Source organism: Mytilus galloprovincialis, chromosome 8 (genome assembly GCF_965363235.1).
Source record: "Mytilus galloprovincialis chromosome 8, xbMytGall1.hap1.1, whole genome shotgun sequence".
Classification (NCBI taxonomy): Eukaryota; Metazoa; Mollusca; class Bivalvia; order Mytilida; family Mytilidae; genus Mytilus; species Mytilus galloprovincialis.
Genome location: NC_134845.1, coordinates 9,212,217 through 9,234,028, shown reverse-complemented (window position 1 = coordinate 9,234,028; position 21,812 = coordinate 9,212,217). Strand labels below are relative to the sequence as shown.

The window sequence follows — 21,812 nt, the reverse complement described above, 5'->3', positions numbered from 1 at the left end:
AAAGATTTTATAACTCCAACTCCCAAGTTTTAAAATGCTGTAACTTTCTCAATAATGCTTGAAAATTTATAAAAGTGGTAGTTTTGGATAGCTAACAGATTACTCTTTCAAATTAATGCAATGTTAGTATTATACAACAATTATGTAACCAATTATAATGTTAACTGTGTCTAACATATTTTTCACCAAATTTCCACTTTCAAATGAAATTAGCTTCTTCATAGGTATCCCTAGAGGATTGATTTTATTATATGTTGTTCTTATGGCCATTATCTACAAAAGGGTGTCTCAGATTTCAGATAGAATGTATAGAACAAATTTTACAGCTAATTAAACATTATCTTCTTTTATGTGGTTAGGATGTTTACACTAATTAGAGATTTATGAGAGAATGGAATACCATAGAGACAATCTGAGACACCCTTTTGAAGCCCATGATGTGTTGATTAAGATTTCGTTTAAATTTTCTGTATAGTTAAAGAAATGATAGAGCTAAATTCATTCAAGTGAACTTACCCAGATTTTGCCACTAATTACATAATAATTGATTTCATAATGATTGCATAATAAAAATATTGCATTCATTTAAAAGATTAATTTGTTATCTATCTATATATACCTCTTTTGTTATTTTCTATGCATTCATAAGAAAGTTACAGCATTTCAAAGGTTAGTGATTGGAAGTAAAAAAATCTTTGTATTGTGCTACCTTAAATTAACAAATAATAAGTAGGAAATTATAATATTGGACAGAGTCCCCAGCAATATAAAACAAAACCAAAATAATATGATTCCTTTTAAGTTTTTACATTGATTACTTTGAGCGAAGATTATACAGCTTTGTTTTATCATTTCTCTATTGTTGTGTTCTATCTATGAATAAAAATATTCTGAAATGAAAAAAAAACTTAGAACCAGCTTTTCCTTTTTTGGTTTCATTTAAAAATTTGCCCTCAATATAAAATATAAAAGTTTTAAAATAAACCTCAACCCAATTCAATGAAAATAAGAATCATAGATTGAATTTCACACAATTGGTCACTAAATGGTTCTTAAATACTTGAGGTCAAATTGTTAAATTGTAATATATTGGTATAGTTTAAATATGAACTAATAAAATATCAGACTTGTCTCCCAGATTCAAACTAAAATTTACCACAATTCTCATTACTAAAACATATTCTTGCTTTATAATATGGAATAATCTTAATTATTTATATTTCGATGTGTCTAACATTTCTTATTCTATAAAAAATATATGTTTTAAAAAAACTTAAAATTAAAATGTATTCTACATTATGTATTATTCAACAGATGATATAAGAGTGATTGTCCTATTGAACTATTAGCTTTCATTTCACAAATACCTTCTTAGGGAAACTGGTATGCTAAAAAAGTGTTTAATACAAAATAATGAAAATAATAAGTATGGTGTTATAAGATATTCATATGTATATACTAATACTTGAAATGCTTTTGAATTCTCACATTAAAATTTAAATAAAAAATGCAGTTTATTGAATCTTCATCTACATTGTGATCATTGTAAGTGCAAATTCACGAGGAAAACATTCAATATACATATAATAATTGTCATTGCTGTGTCTTTTATTAAGCACTTGTTATATTTTTATTTTTTTTTGCTGGGTTAAAAAAAAAATATTGCAGTTTAAACAATTATTTTTCATATAGAAATTAAAATAAATAAAAATGTTTACCTTCACTTTTAGTAATCCATTTAAATCAGGTTTTATTTTCCGTCAGAAACATACATCTTTTATTAATTCACTTTCACGTTTTTATAAACATATAATCTCTAAATCTTGTTGTCATAAATCCGAGGATAAAAATTTTAACTCCTGTACCCTCCAAGTGTGTTTAATGAAAAATACCTGTATTTCTGTTTAATGGTCTTTCAATTGATAATAGGGTGGTCTGCAGACCAATCAGATTGTCCGTTACAAGTGAGTGATGACAGTACAATATCTTATGCTCAAATCAATGATTTTATCAGATATGTTTTTAGAAGTTTTTCAGTTATGACAATGTCATAGTGGTTTTTGAGTACCTGTTTTGCATGTTTTTACTCTTCAAATGTCATGTATTTTATAAAAGAATTTTGTGACATAATAATTGAAATTGAAAATTGACTGATTTGACACAAGTCAATTAAAGAAAACACTTATTTATTTGTGTTATGAGATCTTATCTAAAATCAAGATTTTTAAAAGCAAGAAACATTTAATATATGGCTTTTAACCAAATATTTCTAATCCAATCCATTACAATAAATATCAAATATGTTATGTTCATTAAAAGGAAAATAATCTGTAGAGCATTCAAGAAGAAGATTCAATATTTTACTTGAATCAAATTTGAATAGTCTATTTAAAATTTTCTTATCAATCAAAAAAAAAAAGATACTCATATACATATATAAATTGCAAAACTTTTAAAATTTTATAATATTACATAGAAACATTTAATATTTTAAAGAACTTGGTAAAATATTTCATGTTTAACACATTAGTCATTTTTTCTCATAAATTATGTATTTGCATGCTTAATCATTTTGTAAAAGATTAATAATTTACTAAAACTTGCATAAAAAAGACAAATATCTTACTCACTAGTTATAACACAGCTTGTAAACTGAACTGTTTAACTTAACAATAATAATCCTTAATACACAGGTGTTTTACTTTCAATCATATATATCAATTATTGATAATATGTCTGGCTTCTTGGATTAAAAGTTGGTAATTAGTAAATCAACAAAATTTATAATTACTGGACATTGGTCAATATTTACTCAGGATTAGTAAGGTGAAATGGACACTGAAAACTCAATCAGAGTGACTAATTACACTCAATTCCTACAATCATTACTCAAAAATTTCAAATTTGACATTTTCTGTTTGGAAAGCTCTCCATATTTTCTGCTTTCCTTCTTTTTTTTAACTTTCAAAAACTTTTTTAGTTAGATCAAATGTTATTATATAAAGTTATGTTTAAATAGATCAAACATGTAACATCTTCTAAAAACAAAATTTAACTTACTTCATTGTTGGTTTCAAAATGTATATGGTTATAAATTTGAAAGAAGTAAATTTTAAAATTTTAAAATTTTAAATTAGTGATTGTGCAACTATTAAAACACATTATACTTTTACAACACTGCAATCGTGAGGTAAAAACAGACAAACAGGGAAAATTTCATGTACAAATTATTTGTTTGCTTGGTTCAGTATAGGACTTAAATAAGTCAAATGTGTTTGTTGGTGTCACATAGGGGCTAAAATTGGCCAAACAGTCAAACACTGACCAAACTCTGACCAACAGTAAATAAATCTCTATTTGAATCTACCTAAGAATGTAGAGACAAGTTACCTGTCTGTTTGTAATCAACCTGGTGACATACAACAGATGGAAAAATCACAATTAAATTTAAACAATTATAAACAATTTATGGTCTGTTTTCATGACAAACAATCATATACAATTATCTATAAGTAACTGTACTTCATATATATATCACCAAAATGGCAGCCTCAAGCAACAGGAGGTAGGATTATTGTATAAAGAAATATCAATATGGAAAACTTATACCACGGAAACATTACAAAATATATCTGTTTCTACATGCAAAAAATGCATGGATTACTTCTTATTTTGTTTACATTTAAATAATGCAACATTTGCTTCTTGTTTTTACTTAACTTCTGCTGCAATAATTTACCAGTCATCTTCAAATCACTGAACATATAGAAAAATAAGATGGGGTATTATACACAAGAAGAGGTCAGCATATGGATCTGTCCACAAACTCATAAAAATCAAAAGAACATTTGAAATAAATTTCTTACCAACAGACTGACTTGCCTACTGACATTGCAGAATAATAGTTTAATTCCAACTTGTATAATCACTAAGCATAAGGATTTATATGCATATGACAACTTTTACCTTCAAAATAAAATTGAGAATGGAAATGGGGAATGTGCCAAAGAGACAACAACTCGACCATAGAAAAAAACAACAGCAGAAGGTCACCAACAGGTCTTCAATGTAGCGAGAAATTCCCACACCCGGAGGCGTCTTTCAACTGGCCCCTAAACAAATATATACTAGTTCAGTGATAATGAACGCCATACAACATTTTTATCCCCACACTGTATGAACATCCTATGAATTTCTCATCTAGCGTAAGTTGCCAGTAGCTTTCTATGAGAACCTTAACAGCCTGTTACAAACTGGGAGTATATGTTCTAGTGTAAGTTGCCAGTAGCTTTCTTTGAGAACCTTAACAGCCTGTTACAAACTAGGAGTATATGTTCTAGTGTAAGTTGCCGGTAGCTTTCTATGAGAACCTTAACAGCCTGTTACAAACTGGGAGTATATGTTCTAGTGTAAGTTGCCAGTTACTTTCTATGAGAACCTTAACAGCCTGTTACAAACTGGGAGTATATGTTCTAGTGTAAGTTGCCAGTAGCTTTCTTTGAGAACCTTAACAGCCTGTTACAAACTAGGAGTATATGTTCTAGTGTAAGTTGCCGGTAGCTTTCTATGAGAACCTTAACAGCCTGTTACAAACTGGGAGTATATGTTCTAGTGTAAGTTGCCAGTTACTTTCTATGAGAACCTTAACAGCCTGTTACAAACTGGGAGTATTTGTTCTAGTGTAAGTTGCCAGTAGCTTTCTTTGAGAATCTTAACAGCCTGTTACAAACTAGGAGTATATGTTCTAGTGTAAGTTGCCAGTAGCTTTCTATGAGAACCTTAACAGCCTGTTACAAACTGGGAGTATATGTTCTAGTGTAAGTTGCCGGTAGCTTTCTTTGAGAACCTTAACAGCCTGTTACAAACTAGGAGTATATGTTCTAGTTTAAGTTGCCAGTAGCTTTCTATGAGAACCTTAACAGCCTGTTACAAACTGGGAGTATATGTTCTAGTGTAAGTTGCTAGTAGCTTTCTATGAGAACCTTAACAGCCTGTTACAAACTAGGAGTATATGTTCTAGTGTAAGTTGCCAGTAGCTTTCTTTGAGAACCTTAACAGCCTGTTACAAACTAGGAGTATATGTTATAGTGTAAGTTGCCAGTAGCTTTCTATGAGAACCTTAACAGCCTGTTACAAACTGGGAGTATATGTTCTAGTGTAAGTTGCCAGTTACTTTCTATGAGAACCTTAACAGCCTGTTACAAACTGGGAGTATATGTTCTAGTGTAAGTTGCTAGTAGCTTTCTATGAGAACCTTAACAGCCTGTTACAAACTGGGAGTATATGTTCTAGTGTTAGTTGCCAGTAGCTTTCTATGAGAACCTTAACAGCCTGTTACAAACTGGGAGTATATGTTCTAGTGTAAGTTGCCAGTAGCTTTCTTTGAGAACCTTAACAGCCTGTTACAAACTAGGAGTATATGTTCTAGTGTAAGTGGCCTGTAGCTTTCTATGAGCCTGTTACAAACTGATAAAAAAAAGCCTGATACAAACCTTAAGCTTTCTATGAGAACCTTAACAGCCTGTTACAAACAGGGAGTATATGTTCTAGTGTAAGTTGCCAGTAGCTTTTTATGAGAACCTTAACAGCCTGATACAAACTGGGAGTATATGTTCTAGTGTAAGTTGCCAGTAGCTTTCTTTGAGAACCTTAACAGCCTGTTACAAACTGGGAGTATATGTTCTAGTGTAAGATGCCAGTTGCTTTCTATGAGAACCTTAACAGCCTGTTACAAACTAGGAGTACATGTTCTAGTGTAAGATGCCAGTTGCTTTCTATGAGAACCTTAACAGCCTGTTTCAAACTAGGAGTATATGTTCTAGTGTAAGTTGCCAGTAGCTTTCTATGAGAACCTTAACAGCCTGTTACAAACTGGGAGTATATGTTCTAGTGTAAGTTGCCAGTAGCTTTCTATGAGAACCTTAACAGCCTGTTACAAACTAGGAGTATATGTTCTAGTGTAAGTTGCCAGTAGCTTTCTTTGAGAACCTTAACAGCCTGTTACAAACTAGGAGTATATGTTATAGTGTAAGTTGCCAGTAGCTTTCTATGAGAACCTTAACAGCCTGTTACAAACTGGGAGTATATGTTCTAGTGTAAGTTGCCAGTTACTTTCTATGAGAACCTTAACAGCCTGTTACAAACTGGGAGTATATGTTCTAGTGTAAGTTGCTAGTAGCTTTCTATGAGAACCTTAACAGCCTGTTACAAACTGGGAGTATATGTTCTAGTGTTAGTTGCCAGTAGCTTTCTATGAGAACCTTAACAGCCTGTTACAAACTGGGAGTATATGTTCTAGTGTTAGTTGCCAGTAGCTTTCTATGAGAACCTTAACAGCCTGTTACAAACTGGGAGTATATGTTCTAGTGTAAGTTGCCAGTAGCTTTCTTTGAGAACCTTAACAGCCTGTTACAAACTAGGAGTATATGTTCTAGTGTAAGTGGCCAGTAGCTTTCTATGAGCCTGTTACAAACTGATAACAAAAGCCTGATACAAACCTTAAGCTTTCTATGAGAACCTTAACAGCCTGTTACAAACAGGGAGTATATGTTCTAGTGTAAGTTGCCAGTAGCTTTTTATGAGAACCTTAACAGCCTGATACAAACTGGGAGTATATGTTCAAGTGTAAGTTGCCAGTAGCTTTCTTTGAGAACCTTAACAGCCTGTTACAAACTGGGAGTATATGTTCTAGTGTAAGATGCCAGTTGCTTTCTATGAGAACCTTAACAGACTGTTACAAACTAGGAGTACATGTTCTAGTGTAAGATGCCAGTTGCTTTCTATGAGAACCTTAACAGCCTGTTACAAACTGGGAGTATATGTTCCATTGTAAGATGCCAGTTGCTTTCTATGAGAACCTTAACAGCCTGTTACAAACTAGGAGTATATGTTCTAGTGTAAGTTGCCAGTAGCTTTCTATGAGAACCTTAACAGCCTGTTACAAACTGGGAGTATATGTTCTAGTGTAAGTTGCCAGTTACTTTCTATGAGAACCTTAACAGCCTGTTACAAACTAGGAGTATATGTTCTAGTGTAAGTTGCCAGTAGCTTTCTATGAGAACCTTAACAGCCTGTTACAAACTGGGAGTATACGGTTACCCTGTACCTTAACAGCCTGTTACAAACTAGGAGTATATGTTTACCTTGTCTCAATGCCATTAATTGATAAACTTTACCTTTCATTTAAATTAGTGGTTAGTTAATTGTTTCCTCTTATCCGTTGTTGTTGTAATTTATCTTGGTAGCAAAACTTGACTATATCTAGGAATTAAAATCGTACAATATTTTGCCTATTAACAAATGAGATTACAGATAAGTTTGACATGTCAACCTAAAGTTAAAACTACCGTCTGATAGTGAGGATTACAGTAGCATATGCCAAAACTACAGGGCTACTCAAATATCTTATTCTTTTACAATTAATTCTATTTAAACTGAACTCCAATTTGAATATTAGTGTGATTGTATCTGGCCGTCATTGAACCTAACCTTCTAGTCACTGTGCATGAAATCAGAAGATTTTAATCAGTATTTATCTCTGAAACAATTGTTTCAAAGGAAAAAAAGCGACAGTAAAAACAAATTTTTAATGATATAGCACCACAAATAAGGAACTAGCGAAAGGTAATGTGATAAAAAAAAAAGCTTCAAGTCAGATATAATTAGACTAGGTCTTACTTAATGTTATTTGAGGTCTGCACGAAATAAGTATTCTTCTATTGGTATGAATTAAATATTTTCAAGTGAATTAATGAAATGAAGGTTAAATGTGAATAAAGATAAAAGCTGCATGTTTTCACTTTCTGTCTTAAATTAATCGAGGTTTGGCCTCCATAACACATATAATGAGATATCAAAACTTTTTCCTATTTTATAAATGATAGTATCTAACTGTTGATATCAAGAGTCAAGACCTGAATGTTTTGACATTTATTTCACTTTGAAATTTGATGTGTAATCTTTCTTTTAGCAAGAATTACAAATGATAACTAGGACAGATTACTTTAGACAAATAAGTAATGAAAATCGATATAAAAACTAACCTGAATAATGTCAGTCCTTATATTACGCCTTTTACTGACTGACCTTAACTTGGCTGTAGGCTATAGTTCATTAGATGGCATAGAGTTATTTGAGTTATACAAGACAGAACAATAAACCATAAAAAGAGAAAGCACCTGAAACATTAAATAAAGGCAAAGTATTTCAAAATATTTCCATGTTTATTTGCCTACTGTTCAAAAGTTTGTCAATTTTCAAAGTGTTCCTAAATTGATCTTGAACACATCGTTTTGCCAAGTGTTTCTTATATTGAAATGCTAATTGTGTTCTAGATTTTTTTAATCAAAATGCCAATTGTTCCCAAAGTGTGCATATCAAAATACTAAGTGTTCCATAGTTGTAGTACACATTGAATTTCAAGTGTTCCAGAGTTGTACAACTTGAATGTCAAGTGTTCAATAGTTGTACATACTGCTATTCAAGTGTTCAATAGTTGTACATATGGAATGCTTAGTGTTCCATAGACTTAGTTGAACTTGTTGAATACCAAGTGTTCCAAAGTTGTACATATTGAATGTCAAGTGGTCATAGCTGTACATATAGCTTTACAAGTGAAGTGTTCAATAGTGAAATGTACATATTGAAATGCTCAATATTGGAATGCAATATGTTACATAGTTGTACAAGAAGAAATGTCAACTGTGACATAGATGTACATTTGCTGAGAGTAAATGTCAAAGGTCAATTATTTACAAATCAGAAGGAAGTATTTTATAACATTTTCATGCAAAATGTTCCTTAATCTATGTATTTCAGAATGATACATATTGAAAGTTGTATATTGAAGTATTTTAACCTCAGATTTTAATAGTTGTATGTACTGATCCTGAAAAGTCATAAGTACTTTATGTGTTAGTACATGTACTACTTTATAACTGACCAAGAGAATAATATATTGTTATCACCAAAAGAAGTTGACATCAACAATTTCACATCATCTATCTTTAACAGAATCACATGATGTCAAATAAAAATATCTACTTTCTTTTAAAAGCAGAATAAACAAAAATATAAAATAGCCACTTTCTAAAGCATGAAGTTCAGGATCACATTTAACATGGAAAAGACAAATTTTATGTTTAAATTATTTCCAAATGGTCAATAAATTGGAGAAAAGTTGGCCATAAAATGATACTAATCTTTTTAAGAAGACATTTGAACCGTTCTCAGCCTTAAAATGAAGTTTTTACACATTGTCATTAATTATCTGTGAAAAAGTATTCTCTTATTGTCCTTAATTATCTGAGGGAAAGAAATAAAATAGTTCATGAGTTAAGGGTAGAAAAACCTTTCGGAAATAGTATTGAAATAGTCATGTGTGTGACTCTCATTAAATTTTACACTTTATGCAAGAATTAATGTTCCTATTAAAAATTAGGATTTTGTTCCATTTAATTTTGTTATGAAATAATATTTTTTTGAAGAAAGGAAATTCAATTATAACAAATTTTCCTTACGAAAGCCTATTTGTAAAATATTTTATGTCCCACATTAAACTTCTGTACACCATTATATTCACACCTAATTCAGAATGTTTATATTTAATGATACAAACATGACCGTGACAACTTTTTAATTTGTGAAAAATTCTTTTAAACTGTCAGAATAAAGTGCATTAAAATTCAGCTACATTTGACTGAACGCACAGTAAGAAATAACGGGATCTTCTTAAAATATTTTTCATTATTAATGCAAATCTACTTTCTAACATGACATTTAATTTATTGGAAAAGATTAATTTTACCCAATATTAAATGTTTTTAAGAGGTTTATGTAAAATGACCTCATTGCTGACTTCACAATGAATCAATTTTTGACGACTAATTTATGCAAATAAAGTAAAGAAATCATTCTGATTGCCCACAGTTTTCTTACATTAATTTTCATGTATCTAACAAATATCATCTTTGAACTGCTTAAACAAAATTTAATCTAAATATAAACTATGGTCATGGTATGTAAAACTGTGGAAAAGTTTAAGTGAAATCAACAGAATGAAATGTTTAAGTTTATTGCTGATTTTTAAAGGAATTTAGTCTAAATAATTCTGTAAAAGATCTCAAACTTTTAAGATTGCCAAGAATAATTCCTATTGATGAATCCATATTACGTCCTCCCCCCCCCCCCCCCAAAAAAAAACCCTGCCTATGTATTGCTCCTTATAAATATTTAGCAATCTCCCACTTATATCATAAATACCAATAAATAGGTTATGGTTTTAATAATTTGTTTCTGGAACTCAAATTTCTGTTATATAATATAGAAAGCTAAATATAAGTTTCATATTTCAACAAAAGAATTTTGTAGATTTTTATTAATATTTTAAACAAATTCACTACCCCTACACATAAAAACTGAACTTTAAATAATGAGTTTTGTATTTGCTTCATTTTCAACTTTCAGACATCTGTATTATTACATAAAAAGTTAACTGTTGTACCATATAATTACAGAAAAATAACATATTATGCAAACTTATTACATTCTGCTAAAGGTGTGCATTTAAGGAAACAATATATCACCAACACTAAACCCAAGTCAACACAGTCAAACAATACAGGCTAATTTTATGGCAGATTTTGTTCCTTATTATATATAATATATAGTCTCAAAACATCATCTCATCATGTATCAATTTTCACCTAGGTACTTAGTACTATAATTTATCTGATACTGAATCAGTCCTTTCCTATAATTTTACCGCTGGAAGCATTGTTCGCCATTTAATTACGTTTTTCTTTGACCAAAATTGTGTTTATCCACTGTCAATATCTAAGACTCTCGACTCGTCAACATAAACATGTCATACGATAGTCTATGTCATGCCTCTTATTATCCAAACCTCGTCAAATCAACCAGAAACATTTTTAATTTCTCTGAAATTATTTCATCTTCTGAACCATGAAAAAGATTTTATGACATAGAACTACAAAAGTAATACGCCTTTAACCAGATATTGTCTATATGATATGGATGGTGACCCACAGAACAGTTTCAATTTGTAGATTTTTTTCATCTGATTCAAGTCAATGAAATGAACATTAGCGGTCTAGGATCAGAATGTTACAAATGAATGACAAATTTCACATTTAAATGGTGAGATCCTTCTGTACTGGGACATAGCTTTTATACCAGAGATGCAATCTTTTAACAAATGACCACAACATTAAGATAATTAATTTCAATGTGACTCAAGTACAAACGATTTGTTTCCTGATCTCTAGTCTTTGGTAAAATTAGACCTATGTAGGTGGGGAAATAAGTAAAATACAATCCCAGTAACATTCAGTAAAATATGCTGTATTTTTTTAACGCCAAAATAGTACTCTAAATTTAGATATTGGTCCAAAGAACAAGCTGATTTTCTAAAGTCATCCACTTTAAGTACTTCTAAATGAATAAAAAAACACAAACGAATCAGAGGTGGATCAAGGGGGAAATCCAGTGGGCCCGACCCCCATTTTGTTTTTCGAAAAATTTGGTTGATAACTTAGGGAATCACTAAAGCATGACTGGAGTCAGGACCCCCTCTTAAGCAGTCAGTGGTCCCCCCTTTTGAAAATTACTTGGTTTGCCACTGTACATTTATTCCATTCTGTCTGTAGTATCTAAACTATAATCGTTATAAATGTATGAAGTTCTTTGGTTCAACAAATGTCAACACTTATCTTGGGAAGTTAAAAGATTGACAAAATATCTTAGGGAGAACAAATCTATTTCCTTTACGACAGAAGCTTAAACATTGCAATGATAACCTTCTCAAACTTGACTTCCTCGTGTCAACATTGACATGGGAGACAGGGAAACCAAAAAGTCCCCATAACATCTGACTAACAGATCAATGCACACATTAACTTATTTTTCTGCATTTTTAGGTACAAGAAATCAATTTCTGAGTATAGTATAAAAGATATTGTATTTTTGAACATTTATGACAGTTTAAACCTGACTATTTCAGTTATAATTTCAGGATTGTCAGTTACAAGTGACAATTGAAGAATATTAATTAATTATTCAAACACGGAGAACATAAAATGTTCCACCGATTCAATACTTCCAATATGTTTGATTGACGGAATCAGCACAGAGACGAAGGCATGACTTAATCAATTGAATGTTTTACACAATGCAACTTTCAAATATACCTTTAAGATCATGTTATCGACAATTTAAACATTTGCAATTGTCAATAAACAGCATGAAAAGTAAATTAAAATTTTTAATAATAAATAATACACATAAATTCTACTTTAGAAACTTAAATATGTTAAAAGATAAGCTAAGTCTGAATTCATTTAAACAAGAAAAATATTACATGGAACATAGTATACTTTCTATACTATCGATAAAATTTCAATTTCATTGAATGTCAAGTATTCTAATTGTAAGCAAAACTATATTTCAATTAAAAATAATTACAGCTATAAATTCTTAAATTTTTATATTATTTAGATGTTTATTTTTCATAAATTCTTGAACAATATTAGAAGTGATATTTAATATTACAAACTGAATCAATTCTTTATTTTTATATTGATCAACATGAAGTCTGGCATCTGTTTAAGTTGTATCAAGTACACAAAAAAATGTTAGTTCAATAAATATTCTAGGTACATTCAATTACATAGTGTTTTTAAAAAATCAATCAAGATATCTTAAACTTATTGTCTTTCCACTTAGAAAGGTCCTGCATGAATATTAATAGAATATTTGTCAGGGGATGTTCAGCAATCAACAATGAATTTAATGGATAATCCATGCAGGCCAACTATTTCCAAAGTTTGCAAAGTGCACTCCATTGTGAAGTAAGAAAATCATCAACAGCATTCATCCCACTTATTTACTATATTTAAGTTTTTCGATAAGTTGTCATTTTATTATATTGAAGAAAAAAATGTCAGAGGGGGGTTTTGTACGGTTGGAGAAAGGTTGACAATTATGGATAAATATAAATAGATATAAACATAAAAGAAGATTTCAGAGCAATTTGAGAATAGGACTGCTACTAAACTTTTATCAACTTTGACTATTTGAATGGGCTACTTTTCCGTGGTTAACGTTTGGTAACTTTAAAAGAGGTTTAAGAGATAATGCCTGTTATGATAAAGTAGTGATAGTACTGTTTACTTAGTACCCTTTACTTAGCATCTTGTTACTAATCCTTATTTAATATTTCTTTATACTATCCACAGGATTATTCACCAATTATCTACTTCAGCCCCAGTCATCTTGACATTAAATAGATTTATAAACAAGCCAACATGTACTGATAACTCGTCTAAGAACAAATGCAAACTTTTTTAAATCTTAAATTTGTTTTCTGACTTATTAATGTGTTGATCTTACTGCACACTGTTATAACCTTGTTTACAGTAAACATTAGAGATTACTGCCTTAGTTGAGTATATAGAGGTTCTTTTAAATAGTATTTTGAGTTTCATATACTAGTGGCGACATTGATTTTAGTAAATATTATGCCATTTAGTTAAGCTTTAATTTCTTACATAATCAAGTAAAAAAGATCAGAAAGAAAACTCTTCCTATATAAAGATGTTATATTTTCTCTTAAAAGTATTATTCTTGTTATGTACGTCTAATATAGAGATATACTACATGGTGTTATCTGGTATTCTCTGCAATGTACATGGGCTACAATCTACATTAATTATGGTGATTTTCTGTCAATTGTAAAAATTGTATAAAAAAATTCTCTCCACATAAGACCAAATGATATAGAAATTAACAGCTATTAGGTCTCTGTACAGACTTCAAAAATGAGCAAAAATGTTTGGGTAAATGAACGATCAAAACCCAATTAATTGTCTTTTTTAAGTCCATACCTTTAGGATCTGATTAAACCCCTCAACAAATCATCAATAACTAACCCGAATGTTGGCTCCAAAACACAGTGCCAATAATAAATGTACAAAGATTGTTAAATATTGAAAATCTGCATTTGGCTACATTTACAACTTTATGTACAAAACTAAATAAGACACGTGTCCATTTACTAACAAGTATACCTCTGTTGTCACTATACTTAACCAATATACAGTAACAAGGTTTGTAGGTTAATATGTATTAACTATTGATTCAAAATGCCAGATCTGATTTGATGATGCTACAGAATCCATTAAATAAAATTGAGAATGGAAATGGGGGAATGTGTCAAAGAGACAACAACCCAACCATAGAGCAGACAACAGCAGAAGGTCACCAACAGAAGGTCTTCAATGTAGCGAGAAATTCCCGCACCCGGAGGCGTCCTTCAGTTGGCCCCTAAACAAATATATATACTAGTTTAGTGATAATGAACGCCGTATTAAACCATGGTTTGTTGGGACACAGTAACCTCAGCTACACGGCCTGAAAGGACTACCAAGGGGTCACTGTGCTTTGTGATTAAAAGATGCCATTTTGTGTGAAACATTAGATTTTCATTAGAAGTTACAGTGTGGTTGTATAATAAATTAGTTCTCTTTATCTTGTTCGTAATTGTAAAATGCAAAAGGAATTAAATTACATTCGAAGTAGACATTATCAAAGGCCAAATTAACATGGAAATCTACTAAGCTAGAAAGAGTTTTAACATTTTTTTATTACAAACAAGTCAAATGTTTTAAATGAACAAATGCTCCTAAATAAGGAGAACCATCTGTTTCGAATTGGCAGATTTATCTTAAATAATGTGAAAGATGCACACCCATTCTTTTGGTTATAACCAGTAAATTTTGTGACCCATCAAAACATAACAAGTAAAACACGGCATTTCTTAAGGTGTAATAGACAAATAATAAATAACCGTTTTACACAGCAAAATAACTTGTCACAATCTATAGAATAGAAGAAATGCACAAATGTTGGAATAAAATTGGAATAAAATTTCTCTAAATCTGTCAGACCTTTTAAAGGCTAATTATAAGGCTGTGAAAGAAAATTGCTCTGTACAACCCTTGACTTAATTAGATGCAAGATGTCCTTAACGCTAGAGGCAGTTAGCGGTCAGTTATTTCGATGGACAATACACCTTCCATTATCAAGATGTCATTAAAAACCAGATCAACTATCTTGTCATGGTGAAAAAGTTACCATTTATATAAAATTTTAGCCTGCAGGCGAAGAAATGTAGAAAAGACACACGATTGAATAGAGCCCACACCGACAAGTGTACGGAAAAGGTTATTATAACATGCTATTTAGTGACAAAAGTTAATTAGGTATGGGGAGAAAAGGAATCATTATTGCTCTTAAAAGTCAGATAAAAGATATGGTGTATAGATAAGGCACTGGCAGTAAAGTGGACCTCAGCTTTCGTAATTATCTCCCCTTAAAACAGGAATATATAAACAAGATATGCTGTGAACAAATGTCCACATACATTTACTCATTTTCCTTTCCTTTTCACAAAATAAAAGTTTGTCAGGCTTGTAACAAGTAGGATACTTTAACCAAACAGCAGGTTATTCATATTTGTTTTATAGCGCAGTGCTACATATCAAGAAAGATAGGCGTACCAAATATAAAAATTGTTCTACTGGTATATAGATTGATTAATTGTTGTTGTTTAACACTACTTTCATAACTATTGGCTTTATTGTTGCACTAAATTTTTGTTGAAAACATTAACCGGTTACATAAATTTGTTTCTAGACATTAAAATAGTTACACATCTGAAAATCGATTTACCAAAATTTGCATACACAAAATGATACAAACACATCCAAAGATACAGCAACCTTAAAAAAAACATCTTCTTTCAAATTCACAACATTAAAGTTAAAAATCAATACTATATTATAAACATTTGTACACAATTTGGAAAGTTGGGCCTTTATTTTTTACATCAAAATAAACCAATTATATAAATATTTTCTTTTTATGGTTTGTCAATACAGTCGATTCATGCTTTTATATTACAATCAATTTTTTATAATTTTTATTCAATCACTTTTCTCAAAATAATTACAGTTTCAACTTTGATCAGGAAAAAAGAAGAAAACATCTAAATTAAAAGAAAAACCCTAACATACCGTTTACTTCCGTTTGTTTAAAATAAAAATTGTATACAACTATGATATTTTACGGACCATTTATGGCGATCAAAGTCTAACTCTGTCAGAACTGAGGGAGTTTGATCTGTTTTATTGGTTTTTATTTGTGATGACAAATTGAAAGAAAATTTGTATGTTTAAAACTTATTCCTTTGGCAATTTTTAACAAAATGGCTGATTTAAATCTTCAGAAAGTACCAGAGAAAATACTTAAAAATTTCATCTGGAAGTATAATTTTATTACTATGATTTAACTTTGATCTATACTTTTTTCAGGTACATAATCATATCATGTCACCCAATTGAGAAGAATATAAAAAAAAATACCACAGCAATTAAGATTTTGATTAAGAAACAAAGAAAAATGTCTTTTGTAGTTGAAAGTGAAAGATTTTCTCACCCTAATAAGGAATGTCCTTAATAAAGTTACCTGAAAGTCAATTGTTAATCTCGTTATCTCACCTGATCATTAGATCCCATTAACACCTGTATGATAATTAGATTATCAGGTAAGTCTTAATGGAGTTCAAAGGTGATTCATCATAACACATTATTGTTTATCTATCTTTCATCTTTATCAAAACACAGACAATAGACTACATTTCACTTCTGTTCCTCCATTTTTGGGGAGAAAAAAACAATACAAAATATTTTCTTTCTATCACATATAATCTGACAAATTCTCTGGTGGATTAGAAAAATAAAAGCTAACAGACAATACTCTTATAAATTCTGGGTAACCCTTAAAATATACATTTACACCTTTCTTTTGTTTGTATAAAAAAGATCAACATTGTTTTTATAGGAATTATTAGTATGCCCCAAAATATGACAAGAAAAAAGCTTAAGTTCACACATTAAAGCAGAAGTGTGAGAACACATTAAAAATGAGCAATCAGCATACTTTTATTTATTAGATTATTTCAGGTGATTTACTAAGGTCATTCTTCCTTGAAATTTACTATAATCTATTCTTTGTATATATTTTGAAAATCAAATGTCTTAAGGTCAACTAGAAGCATGTAATCCAAAAGATTGGCACCTACAAATAATTGCAACATAATCTATTAAAATATCATACAGCTCTGTCATTATTCTCAACCTTTTTTTCACCTACACAGACACATTGTTTTATCCTTTTTTGTGTATAATTTTCAGAACTTTTATCGATATGAAGTTTGAAAAGAAAAAAAAAAATCTTTAAAAATAAAGAATTTATGAAACAAGAAATCCAAAATATATATCATGATAATGAAATTGCAAACAAGTCAAAGAAAAAAAGGGGGGTATATTGTTGATACATTATTTTTTTTGTACAATATTAAAATATGATGATATAAAATTCTCCAAATGGCATAATACATGCTATAATTTTTTTATAATTTTTGCAATATTTTTTTTTGAGAATTTGATTCTGTTCTGTACTTTGAAATCATGACATCTGAGTAATATAAGATTTTTGTCTAGGTTCAAATCTCTTGCACAATATATCTGTAGGTCAACATAATTTGTTTTTTATCAAAGATATTTCTTTTTGTGGAAGCTATAGTAAGTTTACTTACTAGCAAATTAGTAAGTTTTGTATCTACATAGTCACAGGAAGATGTCTGTACATGTAAAAATTCTTTACAAATATTAAAAGTAAAACTTACTGCTTTTTTAAATAATAAGGTATTAATAATAATAACTCCATCGTTTTATTTTACCCTTTTTCTACATTCTTTCCAAAATTGAAAAATTTGAAGTTCGTGTGACTAAGAATTAGACATTATGAGAAATAAACACGGCTTTATTCAAATTAATGAATGAATTATATTGTTGACTTGTTCAACTATCTAGTATTTTCCAGTGTGAAAGAAATTCTTCAAATAAGCCCATAAACACACCCTTTGTAAAATAAACTAAAATATTTACAATTTATATAACAATTCCATAATACAAATACATATGGCTTCTTTTCTTAATTTATTTGAAATCAGTTTTCTTTTTGTGATGTAACTAAAACCCAGACTTTAAAGAGATCTGGCATAGTGACGATATTAACACCAGTATAATAATGTATTTAGTAAATACCAAACGTAAACTTTACCTTTTTAAATACTAATAACTGAATCAAAAATGGCTGCTGTGTTCTGGTCTGTTTCTCTAGGATTCAGAGACCTGAAAAAGACAAAGATATTTTGGGATCACACTTCAAACTCTGCAATTATACGTAAAAAGTGCCTATTCTATAAGGTTTGTCTCCTGTACTGAAAATCTTTAAAATTCTAAATGTTTGATTTACAGATGCTTATTGTGAATGCTTGGTAGCTTTGGCCACTGGTGAAATATCTTATATTACAAGTAGGCAAACTATCATCTTCCTTTTCCATCCATATATAACCCAACTATTAGTTAAGAACAGGCTATTATTTGAACTTGGAATTATTTTTAATTATGGAATTTGCATAATTTCTTGTGTTTAAAATTTTTAATAAATTCCATGTTTATTTGGTATTATAATCTTTTGAACGGTTAATAACACTTTTCATACAATGTATTTTGGTTAGATAGTGTTGTGCACGGCACAGTACATTCTATTGAAAATATACTATTTTCTTTGTAATAGAAAGTGTTGTGCGCAGCACAGAACATTTCAGTACAGAATAATCATGGAATTTATTAAAAATTTCAATAACAAGAAATCAAGCAAATTCCATAATAAAAAATAATTCCAAGTTCAAATAATAGCCTGTTTAAAATAGATACTAATTTATTCTCTAAAACCTAAATACAAGTTTACAGAGAAATTATTAGCATGCAATGATTTACATATATATAGTATTTACCAGAACCCTTGTCCAAGTGTTAATTAATTCCCCTGTAAGCCAACTTGAGAGGATAGTTGTGAGGTTACTGTAGTGTGTTACATTCTAGTTGGTTATTCCAGATTTCCAGCTGGAAAACTAGACAATTACTCTGATTATACAATGCCAATATTTCTTGAATGGAAATATCTCTATTAAACAGAGTTTTTAAGACTTCAATCCTCCCTATAGGACACATATGGTCAGTTTTGACGGGTACTTGTAGCACAAAACATTATTGGTCAGTTTAAGCTTGAAACTTGTAGCACAAAACATTACTGGTCAGTTTAAGCTTGAAACTTGTAGCAAAAACATCACTGGTCAGTTTTGGCTTGATACCTGTTGCACAAAACACTAATGTTCTGTTTTGGCCTGATACTTGTACACAAAAGACTCATGTTCTGTTTTGGCCTGATACTTGTACACAAAACACTAATGTTCTGTTTTGGCCTGATACTTGTATACAAAAGACTAATGTTCTGTTTTGGCCTGATACTTGTACACAAAACACTCACGTTCTGTTTTGGCCTGACACTTGTACACAAAACACTCACGTTCTGTTTTGGCCTGACACTTGTACACAAAACACTCACGTTCTGTTTTGGCCTGACACTTGTACACAAAACACTCACGTTCTGTTTTGGCCTGATACTTGTACACAAAACACTCACGTTCTGTTTTGGCCTGACACTTGTACACAAAACACTCACGTTCTGTTTTGGCCTGACACTTGTACACAAAACACTCACGTTCTGTTTTGGCCTGACACTTGTACACAAAACACTCATGTTCTGTTTTGGCCTGATACTTGTACACAAAATCACGGATTAGTTTTGGTTTGATACCTCTAGCACAAAACAATTAACAGGTCAGTTTCGGTTTGATGTGTGTAACACAAAACAAAGTATACTGATTTATTGCCTATTGGTTTTGTCTGGAATATGCTTGAAATTACACCACTGTATGTTAGGCAAACATAAATCAATCAAATTTATAGTATACAAGATCTATGACTAGTAGGCTGATAAGTTTTATAAACAGATTTTAAATCTTAATTGAATTTAACAAATTTCTCTCACATTTATTAAATCTTTTCAATTTAGTTTCATTTAACATATTTCATTTTTCAAAAATTCGAATTTTTTAAAAAGAGTGATCAAAGTTAAGTTTTCTTTAGTAGTCAATTAAAATCAAATTAATTTATCTTCTGTAAATATTGCCAAGTTTCAAATATATCAATTTAAGATTGAAATATTATATTCCTCTTAAAGTTATCCCCATCAAATTCTAAATACATATACATTGTACAATTTAAACACTTTCTAATAAGAGATCAAAAAGAAATTTCTGTTGTTCAACTTTTACTTCAATGAAAATGTAACATGCAAATTTATCAAAATATGTAACAAAAAACATACTGATGCAAGTTTGATATCCAATTTTGAATGTTTAACAATCAAGAAGAATTTGAAATGTTATTCCAAGTCAGACAAACATTTGTGACTTGTGAAATACTAAGGAGCCTTTTATATGATATAATCGTAGATTTAACACATTTTAGTCCTAATTAAACTTAAGGTTGTACAATGATTTATATTAAATTGGAAAGGTATTTCTAATATAAAATGCTGTCACTGCGCACCAAGTGGTTAAAATCTACTCTACATATTTACCATCTTTTATTCATACCATCATCACTATGGTGAAATAAGAATCAGATTTTCGTGACAAATATTTCGTATATTAGTGAAGGCGATATTCATCGTTATGACAGAACCGTTTTAGAAAGTGCTCAACTGAGCATAAATTTATTTTAAACCCATCAATTAATAAGAAATAATTTCCGTCCACTTATTGCAAAATAATATAGATGAAAAGGCGAGACTTTATGCCCTTAAGTTGAGTCAAATGAAGATAAATTTCCCAGCTGTCAGAAGGATTGTTGTCGTTTAAGGATGATTAAGTCTGTAACAGTATCGTTTGTTACAATACAATATTTATGAATCGTGACGGGAACTTCAAAATTGAGGCCTGTCAGGAAAAGGTGCAATTTAGAAGGAACTTTGACCATGGTATTGTCTTGTGAACTATTTAGAGACAAGACTGACCGACACTGCAACAAGTTCAATATGCCAAATATAACAATGAAAAAATACATTTCTGCAAATGATTTGCATAAAATACAATTATTGAAAAAGGAAGTGAACTGTTACTAATGAAAATGTGGATTTAATGACTTTGGTTTTCAATCAGAAAAATTTGTTTTATTGCTCAGGTGTTCTATGAAAATACCTTCAAAGAGAATTACACTCTACATAATTAAAAGCGATTCACAAGGCAACAATCAACAAATATGAGAGTGCAAAATAGACTTGAAGCAACTCAAGTTATATATACAAATGTATTAATTTACATAATGTATATCATTCCTTTGAAGGTTACAATATTAACAAGTTTTACTGGGTATTTCCAGGGAAAATTGAGACATCAAATTGATGCAAAAGATAAATATTTGTTCCCTGAATGTCCAGCGTCAAATATTTCTTGAATAATTTGTATCATAAAACAAAGTGTCTTTAGTATGGTCAGAACAAATTATTAAAATCTTTATGGTTATTTTAATTATCTAAAGACCTTACCTAAAGAAATGTTCATTCAAGTCCCTCTGCGTTTATGTAATTGGTTCTTAATTATCATTTATTTTGTTTATTGTTGCATAATGATTATTTCATGTTTAAAGAAAAATTATTTTCCTAGTTATAACAAGTAATTTGTTTAACATTTAAATATTTTACTCACCACGTTAGGCACCCTAACAAAGTGTGAAATAAAATCAATGATTCTGTGCATATTT

The 21,812-nt window shown here is 30.1% G+C and overlaps 1 protein-coding gene across 5 annotated transcripts in view; it reads right to left on the bottom strand.

Annotated features, from left to right (window-relative positions):
* The window catches only part of LOC143085016 (protocadherin-9-like), a 55,098-nt gene that overhangs the window by 12,774 nt on the left and 20,512 nt on the right, over positions 1 to 21,812 (bottom strand). For 2 of the 5 annotated variants that reach the window (XM_076261140.1, XM_076261139.1), the window contains exon 2: positions 18,202 to 18,272. The gene's annotated coding sequence lies outside the window, so the exon portion shown is untranslated. Of the gene's footprint in view, positions 1 to 1,718; positions 1,891 to 2,630; positions 2,712 to 18,201; positions 18,273 to 21,812 lie in introns of those variants that run through there. The other 3 variants (XM_076261141.1, XM_076261142.1, XM_076261138.1) reach the window with 3 other exon arrangements.